The 21,058-nt window shown below is 33.7% G+C and overlaps 1 pseudogene; it reads right to left on the bottom strand.

Moving 5' to 3' along the window:
* Nucleotides 1-17,640: 17,640 nt before the first annotated feature.
* Nucleotides 17,641-18,436, bottom strand: LOC114075344 (annotated as a pseudogene).
* Between the last annotated feature and the right edge of the window lie 2,622 nt (nucleotides 18,437-21,058).

Genomic DNA, 21,058 nt, shown 5'->3' with positions numbered 1-21,058 from the left:
TAATTCATCAATGAGTTCTCAATCATCAGTTATAGGGTTGTATGCTCAGAAGTCTGGCAATGTTTTCCACTTCACAGCTTTTTGAGGGACATACACTATTTCAAATTGCTTAACCATGAGACACAATCTTGCTAGTTGATCATTGAGGACAGGTATTGACATCACAAATTTGATGGGGTTGTCTTGAGAAATAAGACGGCGACGTGATATTAAAAGTAGTGATTCATCTTCTCAATTGAGAATACTATGGCCAAAAATAACTTTTCGATTGGCGAGTACTTCAACTCATCTGGTGTCATCATCCTACTCAAGTAATAAAAGAATTTTTCTTTCCCTTCGCCATTCTCTTGGTCTAAAAGTTCTCCCATTGATCTTTCTTGGCTGATATGTAAAGTATCAATAGCTTTCGAACAACAAGAGCTGCTAAAACTATTGGTTTTGTCATGTAAAACTTGATACTCTAAAAGGCATTACTACAAGCTTGGTACCATTCGAAAAGAGTGCTCTTTTATTAAGATGACCGAATGGTTGTCACTTTCCTACTAGATTCGAGATAAATCTCCTAAGATATGCAATATTTCTTCAATACATGGATGTTTCTTGGCTCGACCATCTTTAGAGTTGCATCTATTTTTGCTTGATCAATTTCAATTCCTCGATGTTATACAATGAAGGCAAGGAATTTTCTAGAGGTAAGTCCAATCACATATTTCAAAGGATTCATTCTAAGTTTATACCTTCGTAGTAAATAAAACACCATCCTCAGGTCTTACAAATGGTCACATATTTTCCTTGATTTCACTACTGAATCATCAATGTAACATTCAACATTTTTGTGAAGAATGTTATCAAAGTTGTTTTGCATATCTCTTTGGTAGGTGCTCCTGCATTCTTCAAACCAAAAAGCATTACTTTGTAGCAATAAATGCCTTTATAAGTGTGGAATATGGTCAACTCTTCATTCTTAGGTGACATGCGGATCTGGTTGTAGCCGTATGAACCATCCATAAAAGACATCACCTTACACCTAATTGTGACATCAATCATAAGATCAGGGTTAGGAAGTGAAAATTCATTTTTGGGACAACACATTATTCATCCTTAAAGTCTACGCAAACTCCAATTTGCCCATTCTTTTTCCTCATGGGGACAATATTTCAAACCAATGTGAGGTACTTAACTTCACGAATAAATCAAGCCTCAATAAGCTTGTTAACTTCAATTTCGATCACGGGAACCAATTCAAGCCTAAAACATCAATGAGCTTACTTGATGGGACGTGTACTGCTTTTCATAGTACGATGATGGAGTTCTACCTTCAAGTCAAATCCAAACATTTATTTGTAACTCTGGGCAAATACATTTATATACTCTTTGAGTAAGTAAACATAGGCCCTTTCCTCATTACTCGCTAATTAACCATTCACATAAGTGGGTTTTGGATCTTCATTAGTTCCAAGATTGATTTCTTTCAATGCATCAACTGTCACCTTTACTCCTTCTTCAAGTTCAGGTGGCTCATCTTTAGCATCTTCATATTCTTGAAGTTCTCCATAATTAAAATATATGTGGTAACACCATGAAACATTCTCCAACTCTACATCAATTTTAATTGGAGACAAAATATGCTTTCATCTTGTGCAGTGACATGATATGAAGAGCCAAAACTTTATTCATCTTCATCGCGCTGCATGGTGTAGACCATAACCTACGACTTTTCCTTTAGTACTTCTCCACATGAGACCACAATGTTCCTCTGTTGCCTCATCCGAGAAAGGAAAGTCTTTAGTGGCATTGATGTACTGTGATATCTTGGTACATTTAATGCTTAACACAAGGAACTAATACTAGAATCGAGTATATTTTGTATGATTTGATGTGTTTCTTGATTATGCAGGAAGAGTCAGGTAGATATTGAAAAAAGTAGAAAAGAAGTAATATCACGGCCATCTTGACGATCTGTGGTCCACTTCACGGACCGTGAAATGTGATTACAGTAACTAAACTCTGAATACCTAAGTTTGAGAAAGTTGAAGTCAACACCACGGACAACTTCACAGACTGTGATCACTTTGACGGTCCGTAGTCTAGCTCGTGAACAAAATTCCAGAGAGCATCTTGAAATTATAGATTTTTGTATAGTTGAAGTGAAGACTACAGATAAGTTCAAGGACAATGATCACTTTGACAGTCTGTGGTCAAGCTCGTGAACAAGATTCCAGAGAGAAGGTTGAAATTCAAACTTTTGGAAGAGTTGAAGAGAAGACCACAGAAGACTTCACGGACCGTGATCACTTTGACGGTCCGTGGTCCATGTCGTGAACATGATTCAGAGAGTAGATTAAAATCCCAGGTTTTGGAAAAGTTGAAGGCAAGACCACGAACCACTTCATGGACCGTGGTCTCTTTTACGGTCCGTGAGCTAGACCGTCATGCTGAATCCAATGACTAAGGTAAAGACCAAATCTTGGGACGCTCTAAGGAAAGACCACAGAGGGCTTCACGGACCATGACGATGGCCATGAAAGAGGTTGATAATGCAGTCCTAATTTAATAAGGTTTCCTTTTAAACATCTTATTGGGATTTATTTAAGTCGTATTTTAGGGTATGAGTGGATTATTCTGACCATACGAAGCGAAGAACACATAATTTGACAGATTTTGGAGTTTTTGTCTTCAAATTATTTTGTAACAAGAGAAGTTTGGTTATCTGATTATTAATGTGACTTTTGAATGGAAAGTTAATTATATAAGTACTTAGAATTATTTTTTTATTTGTTAATTATTATATACTTGTAATTATGAGGAACTAAATACTTTGACCAGGATCTATGATAACAGTGTAGACCCAATTCTATAAAATGAGTGCAAAACAATCTTTATTTACATATTGTAGTTTAAAGCTTTTGATCATAATCTGGTCTATCAAGTGCACGCTTTGGATGAGCCTGCATGAAGTGTTTGTTCAAGAGAAAAGCTTGTTAGGAAAAATCTAAATCTACTAAATAAATCGTGGCTAAAGCTGGAGTTCGAGAGAATATAGCTTTAAGTTCATGTCAATATAAGTGAGTTCTTAATGAGGAATCATTTGTAGTTTGAGAGAATACAAATGATCTTGTATAACAAGGTTGAGAAGCGTTAGATAAAGCCTAATCGCTGTTTTATTAACATCTTATTGCTTGACACTCAAATTGTAGAAGAGATTCATAGTCATCGTCATGGTGAACACTAACCTAGTTTATTTAATTAACTGAACAATTCGTACATCATTATAGTTTATGAATCATACCTGTTAAATTTGATCTTAAGTTTTAGTTATGATTAATTGCCAATCATACCCAATTTTACTTTCTATCTATATTCGTTAGGAGATAATAAAAGCAATCAGATAAATATGACAGTAAAACGTCATCTGCAGAGAAATTCTCTGTGGGAATGCCTCAACTCCAGTTTAGTTCTGTAAATTGACAGCGACTGTTTACACTTTTTATTTGAAGTGTAAGTTTGGACTATCAATTTTGTCGCCGCTGCTGGGGAATTTCATTTCAAAACTGTTTTACTAGATTTCATTCGACTTGTAGTTATAATTTCCTAATTTAGCTTCTGTTGTTGTTTTTTTATCAATTAGAAATAAATCTGTTGGTGCATGCCTAACACTAGAAGTAAATGATCCCCATTGCTTCCTTACGACCATGAACTCCAGAAAAACCTTCGCAGTATGGTTAATGCGCAAAAATTAGAGGCTTAGAGACATAGAGTTGGCCTAGAGGCTTAACTGGACGTTGCACGACATGTTCAACAAACTGCCGGGAATGGTCAAACTAGACCAAGTATTCCTCAGAATGTTGGGCTAGTTCCAGCGAGGGAAGTACATGAAAATAGAGATGATGTGATCCCTCCTCATCATCCAGATGTAGCTCAAAAGAGTAGAGTTCAGCACCAAACTCACATGATGTACGAGGAAGATGACGTTGATTTTGATTGAGTTGGAGCTAGTGGAGCTATAGTGTTTCCTACACTACCTCCTTGAATACACATCTCTATGCTCGAAACTTTACTAAGTCTATATTTACAGTTTAGGCTTGCATGCCTCTATCGATTGATGAAATCAAAGACTGGCTCTTCGTTTCCCTGACATGTGTTTGTAATTTCCACCATGCTTACGATACGTCTTATGCTATAGAAGCGAATGAAAGACTCTTGATCCATTTGTTCCCAACTATCAATGGATCTAGACTCAAGGTTCGTGTACCAACCGAAAGCATTCTCCTTAAAGGAGAGAACAAGTTGTTTGACGAGGTATGCGCCATATGTTTTAGAATTGTTGCAGGTTTCAAGGAAGTGCGCCACATGTTGATTTGGGCTCCCCCTACCATCGAACTGCTGAAACTTGAGGTTGATAAGCAGCAGGAATTTTCTAACTATCAATCCTTGCAGTGTATGGCGTGACATATGACAAGGAGGAATTTGTGGAAACTTTGTACTTGTCTTTGATGATCCCCATGATGAACTCCTTGATTTGGTAAATCGAAATCGTTCCTTCAGAGGAAACTTTGATCTCATTAACATCTTCCACTTGCTTTGAGGTGCAATCGATCGTCTCTTGTTCTTGCAGATATTTTCCAGGTGTATGACTTGATTCTCCATCCATCATGCCATCCACCCTATCACTATGCTGAACAATTCGAGCATCTTGATCTTGCACATATTTGGTCAAGCCTTCAATAGCTCTTGTCAATCTTACAAGTTGTTCTTATACTGATGAAGTGTTAGTCACCATTCTGTGCATTACCATAGTAGGTGGGGGAGAATAGCATTGATTTTTCCAAACATGTTATTTGGGGTAGATCTTGTGCCTATGACATCATTGTCAGCCGAAGTGAAGGACTTCTTGCATGTAGATGGGCTCAATTGGATAAGAACCTTTTCACCATTATGGCAATGTCTTCTTCTGCAGCTTTTGCAAGATACTTCACTAGCTTTGGAGATAAAACAAAGACAGTAGCATATTCAGACGACACTCGTGAGGCTTTTGTCCTAGCAATTTGTCTTGGTTCCTTGTGATAGGTCCCATGTTTTCTGCAGTGATATCAACGATTTTCCATATGGATACAGTATTTGAATCCATCCATTTTTGCATAAGAAGATACAAATACGGGTGCAGATGCGGATATGGGTGTAGATCCAGATGTGGATACGGATGTAGATCCATATTTTGATTTCCATGCAGATGTTGGTACGAATGTAGATCCAGATTTGGGTGTAGATGCAGATTTTTAGTCGATCTTCTTGGAGTTCATCTCAGCGTTCTTGAATTTTGATTTTCAAAGAGAAAAGAAGAGAGTTAAATATTGTCCCAGTGGGCGTGCCAATTCGTAAGCGCCGAAAGTTTCAATCCTGAAATACAATAAACAAGAAAGGAAATATAGCAAGAAAACAATAATATTTTTATTTGAACTAATGCGAATGTTACAACCTTTATAAAATATCGCAAAAAGATATGTAATTACCTAATTCTTCTCTTCACAAATGTTCCTAATTTGGCAGAATACTTGCTGCTCAAAACTTGAAGCTAAGACTTCTTTGTATGCAGAAGACTTGCAGATCACCAATTAAGAGTAATTATGTATTCCTGTATGTATGTATATGTGTGTATGCCCTTTTGGTCAGACGAAGACCTCTTTATATAGGCTTGAGTCAGGACTTGAGGTTGGTTCGAGCAATTTTGACCCATAGGCCTGACGAATATGAGTTGAGCTCATCTTGTCAACTTAATGGACTTGGCCCAAATGTAATTTGGACTTTATTTAAGTCAAATAATTTTGACTTAAATATTAATCTGACCTTATTAACCAGTAACTTAACTATGTCAATGTATCATGAATTCAAGATTTAATCCAAATTTAGTATGGATTTATCAATAAAACTTCACTATCTACAAAAGCGTGAGCAGATAACCTTCAAGTGAATCCACCAGCTAGTCGACATGCTAGAATTTTAAATTGAATCCACAAGCTAGTCAAAAAAATTGACTATGGTTTTACAATCTTCTACGGTAATCCCAAGTTCACTTTTGAACTCTTTCAATACTTGGGTGGAAAAGTATTGTATAGAAATCTTATATCCTTTCAAGTTTAATAAAGTATCTACTTATGGAGAATTCTTTGTAGTCCAAGGAGGAGAGAGAACAACATGTCTTTCCTTAGAATAGAAATTGACATGTACTTCTTCCTTTTCTTAGGATAGAGAAAGACACATATTTCTCACTTTTGTTAAAATAGAAAAAGCCATGTACTTTTCTCTTTCTTTAGAATAGAGAAAGATACATACTTCTCTCTTTTCCCTATATAATAGATATTGAGTTCTAGTTAAGTATGGGCACGGTTGGGACCATAGAATTAATTAGTGAGACTTTACATTATGCAAATAATTTCTAAATGATTAATTTGAATAATTCTTACCATAATAAATTTCAAATCATTCCACTAGAAATTCGTAATTACACTCCTCCATTATATTTCAAAAATTCTCCATTAAACACATGATATGTAATTCCCCATGTTAAGATTATACATACGGTTAACCACGTCAACTACTTCATCTAACTACATGCAGGCATGTCAAGGATTTGGGAGTTTGTCTTGGCATGAATGGAAGAAAAACAGTGCAGTACAGATTCAAGGTCCTTGGGTATTGGCAAAGCAACCTGAACGTGCAAGGCTTACATGCGGGCTGGTGTCATTGGCAAGGTAGCGTGTTGGCTTGACAAGGAAAGGCTGTAAAGACTTGATGATGTCAAGGACAAAGGCATTCACATGGATTACTAAAATAAAACTAAGTGATGGAGGCAGCTGAAATATTCTAAGTGTTAGAAGAAGGCTTAAATATTCTAAGTGTTGGAATGTAGGCTGAAATATTCTAAGTGTTAGAATATTACTATTTCGCGTGGATAAGGATGTAATTTGAATTATATTCTATCTGTTAGAAATATAGTTGTTAGAAACATTAGTTTGAATCTTGTGATGACAAATTTCGGACAGGTGTCGCCTGTAACTGTCATTTGTCACTACCATGTGAAGAAATTTTATAAAGGGTGGAAATTCATCTTAGGCAAAGAAGAACGAATATGGCCTTAGATGAATTTATTAAACCTTATCCTTTGTTGATTTATCATTAATAAAAGGTTGGAAAGAGTTACCGTATGTTGGTTTTGTTGTCATTATTATTGTTGCCTGAATAAACTAACGTAATTTTGTACTTAGTCAAATTCGTGTAGGTGTAAGGTTGAAGTTTGCAAAGCATTGTAGACTTCCTGGGAGTTGTGCTAGATAAAAAAATCGACCTTCTTTCAATTGGTATCAGAGCTTTGCTTAACGATGGCGATGAATGCAGAACTTTGGGAAATAGTGTGCATGGTTGAAGCCTTAGTTGGGATTATTGATGAATTAATGGACGACCCAAAGTTAGTTCATCTTCTGAGGCAAATTGGTAACTGGAGACATGACGCTGACAAAATTCATAGTAATGTTGGTGTGTTCCAAGGATTTGTTGACGAACACATGGCAAAAACTTTGAATTTTAGTGAGGCTACGAAGGCGCAATTAGAATCATTAGATAAGGATAATGAAAATCTTCGTGCAGAGATTGTTGTGCTATGTCAGGCTGTGGCAGCGTTAAGTTCAAATCGTGGGGAATTGTCTAAAGTTAAAATTCCAGAACCTAAAGCCTTTGGTGGTTCAAGGAGTGCTAAGGAATTGGAAAACTTCATCTGGGATATGGAACAATACTTTAGTGCAGCAAGGGTGCCTAAAACTGACAAGTTAAACATTACCACAGTGTACTTGACGGGTAATGCAAAACTTTGGTGGAGAACTCAAAATACAGATGATATAAGTGTTGGACGACCCAGAATTGATACGTGGGATAAGTTGATAAAAGAAATGTGTGACCAATTTCATCCTAGCAACGCCTCTTGGCTTGCAAGGGACAAGGCAGACGGGTTCGGTGAGAGATTACATTAAAGAATTTACCTCTGTGATGTTAGACATACAAAACATGTCTGATGAGGATAAAAAACATAACTTTATTTTGGGTATGCAAGGCTGGGCTCAAAATGAATTTCGAAGGAAGAATGTCAAGGATTTGCCAGGGGCAGTTGTTGCTACCGATTCGTTGGTAGATTTCAGGACGACTCGACTAACTACTAATGTCCCTTCTAATTCAAAATCCAAGAAAAAGGGTGAGAAAAAAGGGGACTGGAAAAGGGAGAATAGTAAAGATTATGCTAATGATAAAGGGAAAGCACCAATGAAGGAAGGAAACAAAGAAAACAAGTCAAAAAAACAAGGATAGCAATTCAAAAGGTTGTTGGACTTGTGGTGGTCATAATTTGGCTGTCTTGTTCAAATAGGGAAAGAGTGAATGCTTTCCTTGACGAAAAGGTTAATCAGGAGAGGAAATCGTGGCTGCTATGGCCAATCCATTAGGTTTATCTTTCAATGATATTACATTGGTTAATAATGTTGAAGGGAATTCTAAGACTTCTAATCCACATGCTTCATTGATTCATTTGGAAATGAAGGTAACATAAAAATGTGTGATGGGAATGGCTGTATAGGGCTACTCATACATTTATTGATGTTAATAGTGCTGAAAATTAGGGCTTAAGTTGAATAAAAGTCCCTCCTACGTCAATACAGTGAATGCTAAGGCACAAGCCATTGTGGGTATGGCTTATGGAGTGTCTATGTCGACTGGAAATTGGGTAGGAAGACAAAACTTGATGGTGATGCCGTTAGGAGATTTTGAGAAGATACTTGGTATTGATTTTCTAAGAAAATTCCAGTTTGTCCCTTTTTCACATTTAGATGGGATAATGATTATGAAGGACGAAATGTTGGGTTTGTGAAGGGTGTTTATTCGTTTGGGAAAGGCAGTAATGTTGCAAAAAAGAAGGATAGGGGAATGATGTTATCTGCTATGTCAATTGACAAAGGGATGAAGAAGGTTTATGAAACTATACTTGTTGCTTTGGTCGAATTGAAATCTGATGTAACAGTAGAGGTGCCTGATTGTGTGGCCGAATTGTTGAAAAAGTTTGTTGATGTGATTCCGCCAGAATTACCAAAGACTTTACTCCCAAGGAGGGATAAATATCGTAAAATTGAGTTGCTGCCAGGTACGGTTGCTCCTGCACAGGCTCCTTATTGTATGGCTCCTAAGGAATTAGCTGAATTGAGGAAACAGTTAAATGAATTGTTGAACGCTGGTTTGATTCAGCCATCTAAGTCTTCCTATGATGCTCATATTTTGTTCCAAAAGAAAAAGGATGGGACGATGAGATGTGTAGATTGCAGGGCATTGAGCAAGGCAACTGTGAAGAATAAGTATCCGGTTCCGTTGGTGCAAAATTTGATGGACAAGTTGAGAAAAATATGTTGGTTCATGAAACTTGATCTTAGCGCAAGCTACTGGCAATTTAGAATAGCAGAAGGTGATGAACTTAATACAAAATGTGTAACTAGATATGGTTCTTATGAATTCCTTGTAATGCCATTCGGGCTAACCAATGCCCCTGCTACCTTTTTCAACTTAATGAACAACATACTGTTTGACTATCTTGATGATTTTATAGTCGTCTATCTTCATGATATTGTTATCTATAGTCGAACATTGGATTAACATGTCAATCTCTTAAGTATGGTGATGTCTCATTGAGGAAATATACATTTTATATTAAATGGAAAAGTGTGAATTTTCTCAACAAGAGATAAAATTTCTGGGCATCTTGTTAGTCAAAACCAAGTTCAAATGGATCCTAAGAAAGTGCAGGCCATTGTTGACTGGCAAGCACCACAAAATGTTAAGGATTTACGATCGTTTCTTGGGTTGGCTAACCATTACAGAAAGTTCATTGGGGGTTATTCGAAAAGGGCAGCGGCTCTGACTTATTTGTTGAATAAAGATGCTAAATGGATATGAGTTGTACGATGTGTAGAAGATTTTAAAAATTTGAAGGAAGTTATTGCATCTGAACCCATACTAAAGCTGCCTGATTTTGAGTTGCCATTTGAAGTACACACTGATGCGTCTGCTAAAGCTATTGGAGGCGTGTTAGTGCAGGAAGGTCATCATGTGGCCTTCGAAATTAGAAAATTGAATGATGCTGAGAAGAGATATTCGACACATGAGAAGGAAATGGTTGTTGTTGTACACTGTCTGCAATTTTGGAGAGTCTATCTCTTAGGAACCCGATTTGTGGTCCAAACTGATAATGTAGCCAATACATTCTTCAAGACACAAAAGAAATTGAGTCCAAAACAGGCAAGATGGCAAGAGTTCCTGGCAGAATATGACTTCATATGGGAACATAAGCCGGAAAAAATAACCAGGTTGCTGATGCATTGAGTCGAAAAGAGGTATTTGTTGCAGTCTATTAAATTTCTAAACTTGCGACTGATTTCTTTGATAGAATCGGGTTGTGCTTCAAATGACTCATTGTATGTTAAGTGGATGGGTCAAGTACGAGATAGCACAATGAGATGCTATTGGATCGAGGACGATATGCTCTATTTTAAAGGGAGGAGAATCGTCGTACCAAATCAGGGTGTAATGCGCAAAGACTTGATGAAAGAAGTGCATGATTCGTCTTGGGTTAGACATACGGGTGTTGATAGAATGTTAGCTCTACTGTGTTGTGTTTTTTTCTTGACAAAAATGGAAGATGACATTGAAGCATACGTTAAGACTTGTCATGTCTGTCAAGTCAACAAGACTGAACGTAAAAAGGAGGCAGGTTTGCTGCAGCCTTTGCCTATTCCTGAAAGACCTTGGTTATTAGTCAATATGGATTTAATTTCTGTATTTCGTAAGGTAGACGGCAAAGCATCGATAATGGTGGTAATAGACAGGTTTTAAAATATTCTATTTTCATTGCTGCACCTGAATTGTGGTCATCTGAGATTACGGCTGATTTATTCTATAAATACATGGTTCAATACTTTGGTGTTCCGGCTGACATTGTGAGTGATAGGGATACAAGATTTACAAACAGGTTTTGGACAGCATTGTTCAATATGATGGGAACGAAATTGAAGTTTTCTACTGAAAATCATCCAGAAATAGATGGGAAGACGGAAAGGATTAATCACCTATTAGAGGAAAACTTGAGGCATTATGTGAAAGCAAGTCAACGGAATTGGGTTGCATTGTTAGACACTATGCAGTTTTGTTATAATCTGCACAAGTCGTGTGTAATAGAAATGAGCCCTTTTGACATAGTTTCAGGCAAATTGCCTATGACGCCGTTGGATGTTGCTAAGTCTAAAAATCAAGGAAAGTGTCCAGCAGCGTACAAAGTTGCAATAGACAGACTTGAAATTTTTTCTAAAGCACAAGATATCTTGCGCAAGGCTCAGCGATGCATGAAGAAGTATGCTGATCAACATCGTCGCTCAATTGAGTTCAATGTGGGTGACAAAGTGTTCTTGAAACTTACTCCACAAATCTGTAAACAGATTGCAAGTAAGACTAGGCATCGGGGTTTGATTCCTAAGTATGATGGTCAATTTGAATTGGTAAAGCGAGTAGGTGAAGTTCCATATAGGTTGAACCTGCCAGAAAGGTTAAAGATTCATCCCATTTTCCATGTGAGTTTCTTGAAACCATACTTTGCATATGCAGATGATCCGCACAGAAACAGGTCAAAGATAGATCTTCCATCAGTACCTACATAGTTTGATGCTGAAATTGAGAAGATCCTTGATCACCAGGTTTTAGGCACAAGTAAGAAGAATACAAAGACAAAGTTCTTGATTCATTGGAAAGGAAAGAGTGCAGCTGATGCAGTTTAAATAAAAAGACTTATGGCAGTTTGAAGCGCAAAACGATGACTATCTCAAAACAATCTCGATGAGAACATAGACTTCAAGTGGTGCGGGCGGTCTGTTAGACCTGTAAACTACTTGATCTAACTACGTGCAGGCATATCAAGGATTTGGGCATTGGTCTTGGCATGAATGGGGGCAAAACAGTGCAATACAGGTTCAAGGTGCTTTGGGGTTGGCAAAGAAACCTGAACGTGCAAGGCTTACGTGCGGGCAAGAGTCATTGGCAAGGTAGCGTGTTGGCTTGGCAAGGCAAGGCTGTAAAGACTTGACGATGTCAAGGACAAAGGCATTCACATGGATTGGTGAAATAAAACTAAGTGTACGAGGGGAACTGTAATATTTTAAGTGTTGGAAGCAGGCTGAAATATTCTAAGTGTTGGAATGTAGGCTGAAATATTCGAAGTGTTAATTTTTCTATTTCGTGTGGATAAGGATGTAATTTGAATTATATTCTATCTGATAGAAATATAGTTGTTAGAAACATTAGTTTGAATCATGTGATGACAAGTGTCGGACAGTTGTCGCTTGTAACTGTCATTTGTAATTGCCGCATGTAATTGCCATGTGCAAAAATTTTATAAAGGGTGGAAATTCGTCTAAAGCAAAGATGAACGAATCTGTCCTTAGATGAATTTTTGAAACCTTATCCTTTGTTGATCTATCAATAATAAAAGGTTGGGAAGAGTTCTCGTATGTTGGTTGTGTTGTTATTATTGTTGTATCCTGAATAAACTAAGTAACATAATTCTGTACTTAGTCATATTCGTGTAAGTGTAAGGCTGAAGTTTGCAAAGTGTTGTAGACGTCCTGGGAGTGGTGCTAGATTAAAAAATCGACCCTCTTTCATATGCTAATCAATAAATTAAATTACTCACGCATATAATTCAATGGTCAATTTCCTTTAGAACACTGCTTAACTTATTTAATGTGTCAAATTCATAAATTCACTTGCAAGATTTGACACAATGAGAACTCGTAAGCTTCTCAAAAAGTCATATCATCAATCTCTATATCGAGACATGGATTGCGTCAAATAACTTATTATTTCATCAATATATATTATCATCATCCAATCTACCAAGCATATTGACTAATCTTAGAATCTCACATTTTAATAAATCAAAATGATACTTAACATATACATATTATAATAGTTATATCGTGATCAAAAATTCGTTCAATACACATAAAATGCACTAGTACAAGAATTTGAAAGTATACCATTCTCATAATCAAGATAAACTACATATAATCTTTTACTACAATCATACCGATGACATGTCCAATTCTAATTTTACATCGTGAAGAAAAATTTATACATATAATAACCGATAATTTAATCCTTTGTGTATAAACTAAAAGTCTATATAATAATTATCTACTATATAAGTAAACAGACATCATAGATGACTATATGATCTATTAAAAGTGAATAAATAATTATTCTATATCAAAAAATATATTTAAACATATGATTAATAGTATATATGTCAATAGGAACAACGTGAGACTACTAAGTGCAATTTACTAGCCTTCTTTATAAAATCCTACAAATGAACTCTTGCATGAAAGTAGGAGCAGTATTTTTTACTTCTAGTTATTATTAATATCTCACTCTTAATCTTCAAATCTTATTACTATCTAGGAGTAGCATATTTTTAACTTTCAATTTTGATTTTTTATCCTTGTATTATTTTCTCCTAATGGGGAAAAAGTGATTAGACTATTTCACTTGCTTTTAGTCCTATTTTATAAATTTTAACTTAATGTGCGGTCACAATTTTTTCGACAATCAAATTTTTTCTAAATATTTCTCATTCTTATTAAAATAGATATTCACAATATTTGTCATTTCAAAAATCAAAACATAATTAATTAATTATTTCTTCATTTTACCCTTGGTCATAAATATAAAAAGATGTTAATATGATAAAAATATCAATATTGATAAAAGTGATAAATAAGGATAATAGGGAATATCTTTGACATTATTGTTCGAAGTCCAACAATACTAATTAGTTTAAGAATGATATTAGTTTTTTTTTTTAAAAAAAAAATGTAAAGTGTTTGGCAAATCAATAAAATTGTTTTAAATAGAAGCATAAACAGTTTTTATGTTATTGAAAGGAAACTAAAAATTTCAGCTTTTTAAAAAAAGGAGAAGCCGAAAATTATTCTTCCAAGAACAAAATATTCGTTTCATATTTACATATTTACCCATTTATCCCATGTTAATTAATTATTGAACATATCTCATAACTTTTAATAGAAGTTTCATTTAAGAATTTCTTTTTCTATGATAAATTATTATCATTTTACATTTATATCATTACTTTATATTTGATATTTTAATTATATTTAAAATTATCATATTAATATTTATCAATATTTAATTTACTTTTTTACTTTTCTATTTATAATAATGATTGAAAATTTGAATATATACTATTAATTCAATGAAATAAAAGTTTGATTAAATTTTTTATAATAGATATTCAAAATAATTTCTATCTATAAAATAATTGCATATTAAAAATGCATAGATAATTGTCTTTTTTTAATAATTTTACACTTAAATGCATTATTTAAAAAAACAAAAACTTAGTCAATGTAATGTTTTGGAAGGTTATTTTTGAAAATTTGAAATATTCATTTAACTAGAGTGAACTAATTGATGGTTAATTATTAAATAACTAATTTAAGTAAATGTTAATGGGTTAAATTTATAATTAGTTTAACACAATCTTCTCGGTAGGTATGATGTGTTCTAGTGGTGGATCCAACGGAATTTAACTATGTGTTACTAGTGATATATGAAAATGGATATGTCGATAGTTAAGTGCAAATAGTAACTAGTTAAGAAGTTATTACTTGAACCACATGCTCATATAATTAGATTTGATGTTGCATTCATGTTTGGAAAACCAACTAGTTTGTTACTATGGACGGTTGAGTTAAACATTATTTATAATGAAGCTTTTAGTGGTGAATTATTTGTACGATATTAGTTTGTTAAGTTGAAAAGTGCATCCCGAGGATTATAATCAGGATCAATGATTTCATCTTAAGGTCCAAGGAATGAATAGATACCAGAATGACAAGCTTATGGATAAAGAAAGTCCCAAAGAGTATACTTTTGTGAAAGGAATTGAAGATTTTAGTAAAAAGTTCATATAAAAGTGTGTTAGTCATTCTATTTGATTGGCATAACCGAGTTTAAGGTGTCATGTTAATTAAAAATTGGATTATGTAGTGATGATAAGGGCTTACTGATCATGATGGTAATAAGAGTTCATGAGGGGTTGTGATTGAGTTGCAACTATACGATAAGACTTGTTGGTTAAATAAATTTTGTATTATAATAATGACTTGCGAGTATTTAGGGTTATGGTTTGATATTATTTGGTGAGTAGTTTGATTTCATGAAAATTTATAGGAGGTGCTGAGATACCGCTTAAATATAATTGAAAAGAGCTAATTAAAGTCATATAGTGGGATTTAGTTTAGTTTTCAGAAAGGGGAGAGAGAAAGGATATTCACTTTGATTTCAAGGGTAAAGAGGTATCTTAAAAAGGATTGTGAATTGAGTTCAGAGACATGTGATTTCATTCATTTTTCTCTAATCATGGTAATAGTGTCACAGGTTCATCATATTGGTTAAAAATAAAGGTTGGGTAAATTTTGAGATAATAGTGTACATACGTTCAACTCGAGTATGATGATAAGTTTTATTTTTGTGGTTTTGAGTTATGTAATAAGTACGCTTGAATATTTAGCGAAAGATATAATAAAGTCAATGAGGAGGCGATCGATTATAAATTAAGATACATAAATTCATAAACTTATTCAAGGTATGAACTAATGTTGATAGAAAATGAGATTGTGTTACAAGATTGGAATCAAAAACTCAAGTTTTTCATGACGAATGTATGTTCGTGTTAGTATGTTTTGTTAAGGAATGGATTAGTAAGGTAAGAAATGATTGATCACATTGGGTATTGGGCTTTTGAAAGGACTTGTGCATAATTTGAGTCGTAAATTCAGTTACTTTTGGTTGACAAAGAACCTAAAGAAGTGTTTCACTTAATGTTTTGATTTAGAGTAACAGGTAAAACTGTAATGGATTGTTGATAAAAGGATAAAATGGGTAAGATAGTCAGTGAAATGATCAAGAGTCTGGTGTATTGAAGAGTCAAGATATTTAGAATTTTGCGTCATGAGAAGAAATTAAGAAATATGAATGGATAAGACCTCTCATATATACCCTTGATATAGAATGGAAGGTTATATGAATTTTTGCCTTTAAAATAAGAATGACTATCATATGTGACCTGATTCTGTACAGACTTACCAGAAATGTTTATAAAGGTTGAGTTTTTGTTAGAGTGACAAACAGTGATGAGAGTAGAAGATTCTATGTGGTTATGTCTAGTTATATTGTTGAAAATATAATAAGTAACTTATGAATGTTAAACGGTGTGGACCTACAATTTTACATGATTAATAAGGAATTTGAGGAAATTGAAACTATTTTGTTGATAGGACGATACAGACTGCTATGATATATTACATAGGAATTTGATGGTGGGTAGAGGTTATGAGTTTATATTATACCGAATTATCAGATTGACCAAGAATATTTCTTAAATGTTGGTATGAGGTGTATGATGACTTTAAAAATTTATTGAAATTTGGTATCTTAAAAATTACGTGGAGTTGACATTGTACGTGATTCAATAAGTTTTATATTGATGGGAAAACACTATTTTGAAATTAGTGTTATATGTCTTGGATATTACTTGTATTTGTGGTATATCTCATCCTCCTTTTTCAAGGCTTCTTGAAGATTTCTGAGCTAGTTATTTGTCGTCTCAGTGGATTTTCTCTCTCTTTAATTATGATCTTGTTCTATTCTAGAAAGAGTTTCATTGACACAAGTATTTTCTTTTTATTCAATTGTAATACTTTATAGGCTTGTACACGTGACAACCAAGTTTTGGGGGTATTTTTTATCTTATTATAAAATTTCCACATTTTAGTGTAATGGTTGAGTTTTAGGCTGACTTGTCTTGGTGGATAAGACAAGTGTCATCACGTCCATTTTGGATCGTGACAATCAAATACAATTTGTTTATGAAAACACTTTTCAAATGAGTTAACAAAATATAAATAAAAAATTTCAAAAACATTTTTTCTAAAAAACTATTTTTATAAATTACTTCTAAAAATAAGGCGTTTGGTTAACAATGCCAAAGATTCATAGATTTTAGTATTAAGTGAGTCAAGAATGAATGGTAGCAATAAATAATGGTCACCGTTTCACTTAAACAGCTCTAACCCTGTTTTAGCTCATTTTTGATTCTCTTCTCTCTTTCCATGTTACTTTGTAATCAATAAAGTATCAAAATTTCTATAAAGATTATATATGAGGAAAATATTTACAGTATTCTCTCAAAAAAATGTTGTACTGATTATTTAAATGTTATTTCTTGCATTTTAATTTATATGATATTTTTCAAATTTTTTTAAAATTAATATGGTTAACTTTTCAAACTAAACTAGATAGTGTTATATAAAATATTTTATAACAAAATGATAAATAATCAGAAACTATATAAAAGAAATACTAAAATTATAATTCCAGAATTGGCAAATAAATAAAAAACAAAAGAAGAAACATCCATTTTTTGAAATGTTGGTGATAAAATCCTATACTAGAATACCAAAAAAAAAAAATCTATAACAATCTACGCTAAGAAGCATTTGCATTTGCATTTGCTGTTAAAATAGACGATAACTTTTGCTCAAACCAATAGCAAAAAATCCAATGAACTCTTTCCTATAAAATAAATATAATTTTTTTCTATTCTTATCACCTTCTCTATTTCCTATATAATACAATGCCTGATCAGAAATTGTTGTCGTCGCTATCGCAAAAGCCGCTAGTGAACCTTTCTCTCCTCTGCATGTTTTTGTCTACTTCAATTTTCTGGCCATCTTCACAACCTCAATGGAATTATTTGATTTTGATTTTATTCTGAGAAATACAAAATTTCCCTCTTCCTTGCCTTAACTACTACTCCTCGTAACAGATCTCAGATCTTCAGCCATCGCTTCGATACAAATCCAGTTGATTTACTCTTCTTACATTTTTATGGCGATGACTTGCTTATCTTCCGCTTCCACATAAGTTCTGGAAGGTATCATCTCCAATTCCTCTTCCTCCAATGACGTCGTTGATTCATTTTTTTCTAGAAATAATTCCTCAACAGAATCAGAATTGATTTATCCCTTCAAATTCGAATCACTTAGCAATAGATCGCGGTTGAAAAGAGGAAAAATTGGCTGCTGGAATTTTGTTTGACTTTCATGAATGAATTCCGCAATTGATTTATCCGAATTCTCAGAGACTAAAGAGAATTCAAAATCTTCTTCATATGATTTTCCTCCACCTGAAATTCATTGGAGAGTTTTGCAGCGATATCCGATGAATGTCCATAACTGTTACAACTGAGGCACAAATATTCGTCTTCTCCAAGTTGCTTCATATTTGTTTTGTGTGAAACAATCGTTTTTTTTTCTTATGCTCTGCTGCTGTGATGAAGGGTTTTATTAATAGGAGCTGCGGAAGTGTACTTTCCTTGATGAAATACAAATGTGCTTTTAGAATTTTTATCAACTTGGGAAGTTATTAAATCTAGTTCTTTATAAGTTAATTTGTAATTACCTTATTTTATTATTATACATATTTATTTGTCATGTGTTGGATTTTAAAGGTGTGAATGGAAAATAAATTTTTGCGATTTTTATGAAGAATTGTGACTGTGATTAAAAGTTGCAATTTTTACGAAGAGTTGTGACTTTTATGAAGAATTGTGACTTTTATGAAAAGTTGCGACTTTTAGGAAGAGTCTTGACTTTTATGAAGAATTGTGTTTTTTTATGAAAAGTTGCGGCTTTTATGAAGAATTGTGACTTTTATGAAAAGGTGCGGCTTTTATGAAGAGTTGTGACTTTAATGAAAAGCTGCGAGTTTTATGAAGAGTTGTGACCTTTCTGATAATGCACAATAAGAACTTTTTCATATTACCCTTTGTTTTCTATAAATTGAAGAATTTACTCTCATTTTAATAACATGATTTTTCTGGACTTCTTATACTACTAAATCTAGTAGTTAAAGTCAATTTCACTGCCAAGTAAAATTGAACGAATTGGTGTGTCCAGTCAAAATATAACATGTAAAATTGAACGAATGTATTATTAGGAGAATTAATAGTTAAGGAATTAAGTAGTGTTAATATATATGGTAAAAAGAATAGAAAAATACTTTCTCCATTCCTATTTACATGTTATCTTTATTAAAAGTAGATATTATTAATATTTATCATTTTACAAAGTCAATGCATAAATAACTATATTTTTCCTATTTACCTTGAAAGTTATCATCCTAGAAAATATAACTGACATCACATACTTATGTTAGTTTCTAGAGACGTACCATCTGCTTCTTAAAACGAGAAACAACAACATTCAATATATGACCACAATTTTTTTGTTGTTGGGAAATGCCTTTTTTCTTGTAGTGAGCACTACCCAGATGACCTGAATGATGAGCCCTCTTACCCTCATGTTGCTCAAATCCCTCACATCAAATCATATCCAACACTATTGCACCATATACCACTTTCTGAAATGAAACGCGAGAAGAAGTAACCTGAGAAACCCCCATATAATGAATCAATATATTTAGACCCTTAATTACAGACCCTCTCACTCTCTTAGTCTCGATGGAATGTATCATCAAAGTGTGCCTAACCGAGGCATGCAATTTAACCTCATACTTTCGATTGACATGTCATCTTGTTGAAAACTCTAGAACTCGACCCTCTTGCTCTCCCCCTAATTGCGTGGAACAAACTTATCTAGAAACATGGTAGAGGAGATGATCCACCCGACCTAGTATTAATATAAATCATCCATCACTGCTTGGTAAGTCCAGTCATCACTCATCTACAACATCGTGTAGTCAATTTCATGGGACTCGACTAATCTAGGTTATGCAATCTCCCATGATAGGTAATTATAAATTCATTGCATCCTCATTCAAATCACTCGTATAGGTTAAAAGGATTCACCGTCTTGAACCTTCTGAACAATTTTTGCTTATAAAATCGTGGAAAGCATATAAGTCAAATGTGATGCAACACCTAGAAATACCATGTTATCAAATCGAGGAGCTATAATAACAGAGTTTGAGAACGTGGAGCAACTATTGATCTGGAGTCTAACTCCAAAATGAGTGTTTTAGCCATTAAAGGTGACAGACAATGTTCCTGACAGAGCCATCCCTCCTAGGAGTCCTAGCATATGAAGCAAGGTATCTTAAAGCATTAAGGTAGTAATAAACACTACAAGAAAGAAGACATGTACCAACAAAAAGTTTTGTTGCAATATATTGTGTATTGTTGCCAAAAGTACTTTTGGCAACGACAAAAAAGTTGTTGCATGTTGTTGCCTTAAACCCCGATGCGATAAGAATACACAACAAACAATGTTGTTGCAAAAAGCTAACTAAACGAAACAAAAAATATTGTTGCCACAAATTATATTTATGTTGTTAAAAATTTGTATAGTTGTATCTTTAAATGATATCTAGCAACAAAAATTATCGTTGCAATAAATATAAGATTCCTTACAATATTATTGTTGCCATAAATATATTGGCAGAGCCACACAATTTCAGTTTCCTCTTAATCATTCATTGAACTCTAATAAAAGCCATACATGAAAAATGACTTAATTGTCAAATTCTTATAAATAAGCATATTATAAACATGTAAAGATCAATAGATAATGTTTTTGCAAAAGATACACTTCTAAACCAATGTGATTTCTTAAAGTACATTTTGCTTACCAAAAAAAAAAGTAAATCAATATTCAATATCATTATATTCTAGAATCTTGTTTCAACTAATTGAAATTGTTGGATCATATTTCCAGTTGTGTTGATTTGCACAGGCAATCCTACAAATGGAAGTACAATTATATTTTGTTAAAATAAATTAATGCAAAGTATACACAAAGAGTGGTATAGATGCTTGTCTACATGAAACTCTTTAGACTTAAATTAATAATAGCATTCATGATAGACTACTTTGTATCATATTATA

This window comes from Solanum pennellii, chromosome 12, assembly GCF_001406875.1.
Source record: "Solanum pennellii chromosome 12, SPENNV200".
NCBI classification, from domain to species: Eukaryota; Viridiplantae; Streptophyta; class Magnoliopsida; order Solanales; family Solanaceae; genus Solanum; species Solanum pennellii.
Note: the sequence above shows the minus strand (reverse complement) of the source record. Positions and strands in the feature narration are given on the sequence as shown.